Source organism: Oryctolagus cuniculus, chromosome 7 (genome assembly GCF_964237555.1).
Source record: "Oryctolagus cuniculus chromosome 7, mOryCun1.1, whole genome shotgun sequence".
Classification (NCBI taxonomy): domain Eukaryota; kingdom Metazoa; phylum Chordata; class Mammalia; order Lagomorpha; family Leporidae; genus Oryctolagus; species Oryctolagus cuniculus.
Genome location: NC_091438.1, coordinates 139914245 through 139920244, shown reverse-complemented (window position 1 = coordinate 139920244; position 6000 = coordinate 139914245).

The window sequence follows — 6000 nt, the reverse complement described above, 5'->3', positions numbered from 1 at the left end:
CAATGTGGAGCCAGGCCAAAGCCAGGAACTTCATCCACGTCTCCAGCATGGGTGGCAGGGGCCCAAGGACTTGGGACATCTTCCACTGCTTTTCCCAGGCCATAGCAGGGAGCTGGATCAGAAGTGGAGCAGCTGGTATTCAAACTGGTGCCCATTTGGCATGCTAGCATCGAAGGCAGCAGCTTAACTCACTATGATGCCAACCCCTGATAAACTTCTAAGCTTATCTTTTGAATATATTTTGCATGAACTTTATTTATTTGAAAGGCAGAGCAACATAGAGGGAGAAACAGAGAGGGCAAAAGAGAGATCTTACATCCGCTGGTTCACTTTCCAAATGGCTACAACAGTCAGGTCCAGGTCAGGCCGAAGCCAGAAACCAAGAACTCCATCGAGGTCTCCCATGTGGGTGGCAGGGACCCAAGTACTTGGGCCATCTTCCACTGCCTCCCCTGGTGCAACAGCAGGGAGCTGAATGGGATGCTGGCACCACAAGTGGCGGCTTAACCCACTGCACAACGCCAGCCCAAGATAATCTTATCAACCCTTCAAGAATGATTTTCATAGCCACTTGGTGCAAGGAAATTAAGGCACAGAGAAAGTAAGCAATATGTCTGAAGTGCAGTTATCAAGTGGTAGAACTGGAAAACACCTGTGATCTGGCTGTTGTGGCCATTTTGGAAGTGAACTAGCTAATGGAAGCGCTCTCTCTCTCTGCCTCTCCCTCTCTGTAACTCTGACTTTCAAATAAATAAATATTTTATTTATTTTAAAAATAATTTTTTTAAAAAAGAAAAATCTTAACTGCCCTATCAATGCTGGCGACCCTTAGTCTGTAAAGTATTATTACCATTTTAGAGATGAGAAAGCAGGCTCAGAGAGGTTAAGAAAATTTCCTATAGTCATACAGCCAGTTAATGGTAGGATCAGGATTTGAATCCATGACTGTAATGTCCTTAATGTTTATATTTGGAGGTAATTTAAAATGCACAGTTATGGGGCTGGTGCTGTGGTGACTGCTGGAATCCCATATGGGTGCTGGTTTGAATCCTGGCTGCTCCATTTTGGCTCCAGCTCTCTGCTAATGCGCCCTGGGAAAGCAGTAGAAGATGTCCCAAGTCCCTGTGCCCTCATGGGAGACCCAGAAGAAGCTCCTGGCTCCTGGCTTTGGATCAGCTCAGCTCTAGCCATTGCAGCCATTTGGGGAGTGAACCAGTGGATGGAAGACCTCTCTCTCTGCCTCTCTCTAGCTCTGCCTTTCAAATAAATAAATATTTTTTTTAAAAAAAGTTAAAAATATTTTTGTTAGATAAATTAGCCTTTGAACTTTTAGGATAGATGTTAAAGAAAATTGGCATTTGAGGCCAGCGTCGCTGCTCAATAGGTTAATCCTCTGCCTGCAGCGCCAGCACCCCGGGTTCTAGTCCCAGTCGGGGCGCCAGATTCTGTCCTGGTTGCTCCTCTTCTAGTCCAGCTCTCTGCTGTGGCCCGGGAAGGCAGTGGAGGATGGCCCAAGTGCTTGGGCCCTGCACCCGCATGGGAGACCAGTAGAAGCACCTGGCTCCTGCCTTCGGATCAGCGCAGTGCGCCATTGCTGGGTGAACCAACAGAAAAGGAAGACCTTTCTCTCTCTCTCTCTCTCTCTCACTGTCCACTCTGCCTGTCAAAAAAAAAAAAAAAAAAAAAAAAAAATTGAAGCCGGCGCCGCGGCTCACTAGGCTAATCCTCCACCTTGTGGCGCTGGCACACCGGGTTCTAGTCCCGGTCACGGCACCGGATTCTGTCCCGGTTGCCCCTCTTCCAGGCCAGCTCTCTGCTGTGGCCCGGGAGTGCAGTGGAGGATGGCCCAAGTGCTTGGGCCCTGCACCCCATGGGAGACCAGGAGAAGCACCTGGCTCCTGCCATCGGATCAGCACGGTACACCGGCCGCAGCGCGCCAGCCGTGGCGGCCATTGGAGGGTGAACCAACGGCAAAGGAAGACCTTTCTCTCTGTCTCTCTCTCTCACTGTCCACTCTGCCTATCAAAAAAAAAAAAAAAAAAAGGCATTTGTTGCCAACCACTTTTCTTTTTAGCTACAACTTATAAGCATCAACCAAATGTTTTCTTATATCAAAAACACAATGCCTGTCGTACTCATCTCAAAGAGTTATTAATTGGATAAAAAGAAACAAAATTGGTTTGCTATACAATAAAGAATTTTATATAAATATATTCAACAGTTTGACATCCCCAACCTTTTATTTTTTACTTTTTAAAAAGATTTATTTATTTATTTCAAAGTCAGAATTACAGAGAGAAGGAGAGGCAGAGAGAGAGAGAGAGAGAGAGAGAGAGAGGTCCTCCATCCGCTGGTTCACTCCCCAATTGGCCGCAACAGCTGAAGCTATGCTGATCTGAGGCCAGGAGCCAGGAGCTTCTTCCAGGTCTCTCATGTGGGTGCTGGAGCCCAAGCACTTGGGCCATCTTCCACTGCTTTCCCAGGCCATAGCAGGGAGTTGGATTGGAAGTGGAGCAGCCAGGACTTGAACTGGTGCCCATTTGGGATGCCGGCACTGCAGGCAGCAGCTTTATGGGCTATGTCACAGCGTCAGCCCCCTCCCCCACCACAGTGTGTCTCTTGTAGCCAAATGGTCTTAGGTCCACTGATTTCCCTATTGACAAACTGTATAACTGTACCACATATACAATTGCTGGGGAGACAAATGGGTAAAATTTGCCCAGTGAAAGCATATGGGCAGCGCAGTGCCAGCATCCCATGTGGGTGCTGGTTCAAGACCCGGCAGCTCCACTTCCTATCCAGCTCTCTGCTATGGCCTGGGAAAGCAGTGGAGGATGGCCCAAGCCCTTGGGCTCCTGGCCTCACATGGGAGACCCGGAAGAAGCTCCTGGCTCCTGGCTTTGGATCGGCACAGCTCCGGCCATTGTAGCCATCTAGGGAGTGAGCCAGCGGATGGAAGACCTCTCTCTCTCTGCCTCTCCTCTCTGTGTGTAACTGTGACTTTCAAGTAAAATAAATAAATCTTAAAAATTTTTAAAAATATATATTTTTGTATAGTGGAAAACTGGATACAATTTTATAACAAATATGTTGGCCCTTTCCAAGAGTACTCTCTTCTTGCATGTCTAAAATTTATCATGAATGATTTATTCTGCAGGTAATAAACAAAAATATACAAGTGCATTAGATGGGAAATGTTGATAACATACTACTGTCTCCAGATTCTGGTAATGTTGCTTTGGAAGGGTTTTTTTTTGAGGAAATCTTTTCCTATTTCCTGTTAGTGTGAGACACTAGATTCCCAGTCTCACAGGCTCCCTGTGGCAAAGCCAGTACAGCCTGGGCATCCCCCGTCTGGAAATCTGAAATCCAAAATGCTTTAAAATCTGGAACTTCTTGAGGGTAGACGTTTTGGGTTTCTGGGTTAGAAGTGCTCAAACTGTAAAGTCTGTGCAAATATCCCCAGAATCAAACAATCCTGAAATCTGACACTTCTGCTCCCAGGGACCTGTACCGTTGAGGCCTTTCCGGGCTTGTTACCGGGCAAGATCTGGAAATCCCGAAGCTTCTAAAGGCCAGATGGGGGCACGGGGGAAGCCAGTGTTGCAGTGCCAATTCCTCCACTTTGAGGAGGTTATGAACTGATCTCTTGATTCTCTTCCAGAGCCCAAAGGAAAGAGTGGGCAGATTGGCTGTGGGAACCCCAAACCGCAGCCTTCCGAGAGGGACAGGAACCAGTGATGGAAGATCTCGCTAGCACCCTGGGTACTTTCTTGACACCCACTGCCATACGCATGACAATGGCTGTCAGAGTAGGGAGAGACACTGATGGTGTTGAGTGGGATCTTTTAGGCTGAACAACCAGCAACTCTTATGGTAAAAATATCTTCTCTTTCTCAGGTAGCTGAGCTGTTTAAAATAGGGGAAACTTACAGCCAAAAAGGAACTGAGAAAGGACTAACACCCTTGATACGTAGGTAAGGAAGTGGGCCAAAGGTCAGGAGAGCAAAAGTTAGCGATCAAAGCTTGTGACTTGAGATTCTTGGGCTCTGGAGATTTGCTCACGAAGTTGACCAGGAGTCTCTGCCTAAGGGTATTCTGTAGACCTGAAGTGCTGAATCCGTTGATCACCTCGTAGTATGTGATCACCTATGATGTGCCATTTGGGAGCTTTCTATTCAGAGGAGCAAGACTAACAAACGTTAAGCAATTATAAAACCTTAGAAGATCGCTGGTGGCAGGAACGGTCATCTAGGCTTCCTGCTTGTGGGATTTAAGGTGGACGTTAAGGCAGAGCTGGCGAACTAGAACCTGACTCCACCGCCACACGACGTGACGGCCCTTCATTGTGATGACCCATAGTGTTATTTCTGAAACACTAGGAACTTTCACATAAAAATCTCAATTTCTGGGATTTCATGAAAAACTGCAACACTGGCTCACAATCCCACTGTTAGAAAGGTCACAACATAAAGGCAGCTGCCCCCTAAGACTGTATAAGCCTCAGCTCAACACTCACAGCCAGTTCATTACCCAGGGGGCTCTCTGGGTGGGAATCTGCTACTCTATAAGGAACAGGAAAAACAGCCCAGAAAGGAGAATGAGACAGAGATGAGTGGATATGCCAGCTCCACACATAATAGGGGTAATATACTCATTTCCCTTCTATTCTCATTTTGGTGTAAATTTTGAAATTTACATTAAAATACAATTATACATTATAAAAATATAATTTGTATTGCACAATCACATTTGACTCCATTATATAAAGCCTCGTGATAATTAGTATGGCTAGCTCATACTTTTATTCCTGGGCAAGGCTGTCTACCAGTTGCTTTTTTAGAAAAAAAAATTTATTTATTTATTTGAAAGTCAGAGTTACAGAGAGAGAGTCTTCCATCCAAGGGCTCACTCCCCAATTGGCTGCAACAGCTGGAGCTATGCCAATCTAAAGCCAGGAGACAGGAGCTTCTTCCGGGTCTCCCACACGGGTGCAGGGGCCCAAGGACTTGGGCCATCTTTTTTTTTTTTTTACAGGCAGAGTGGACAGTGAGAGAGACAGAAAGGTCTTCCTTTGCCGTTGGTTCACCCTCCAATGGCCGCTGTGCTGCGGCCGGCGCACCGCGCTGATCCGAAGGCAGGAGCCAGGCGCTTATCCTAGTCTTGGGCCATCTTCTGCTTTCCCAGGCCATAGCAGAGAGCTGATCAGAAGTGGAGCAGCCGGGACTCGAACTGGTGCCCATATAGGATGGCAGCACTGTAGGCAGCGGCTTTACCCAATACGCCACAGCACCAGCCTGGCCAGCTGCTTTTCATAGACCCCAACTCTTAACCTTCTCACTCAGGCTTTGGCTCTTCTATTACCCTCATAATATTCCATTGTTCATTTTCACAGTTAAGCCCCAGTTAGCCTATGATACGCAAAGGGTCCATGAAGAGCCCCACGGGCAGGCATTTGGCCAAACAGGATGCCCACCGCCCGTATCCGAATGCTGAGGTTGAAGTGCAGGCTCTGCTGATTTTGGATTCCTGCTAATATGCACCCTGGGGGGGCAGTTGTTGGTCAAGTAGTTGGGCCCCAGCCACCTACATGGGGAACCTAGGTTGAGTTCCTGGATCCCAGCCATTGTGAGCATTTGGAAGGTATGTCAACTGATACAAGCTTTCTACCTCTCAAATATAAAAATAATTAATTTTTAAAAAATATTTACTTACGGGCCGGCGCCGTGGCTCACTAGGCTAATCCTCCGCCTTGCGGCGCCGGCACACGGGGTTCTAGTCCCAGTCGGGGCGCCGGATTCTGTCCCGGTTGCCCCTCTTCCAGGCCAGCTCTCTGCTGTGGCCCGGGAGTGCAGTGGAGGATGGCCCAAGTGCTTGGGCCCTGCACCCCATGGGAGACCAGGATAAGCACCTGGCTCCTGCCATCGGATCAGCGTGGTGCGCCGGCCGCGGCGGCCATTGGAGGGTGAACCAACGGCAAAAGGAAGACCTTTCTCTCTG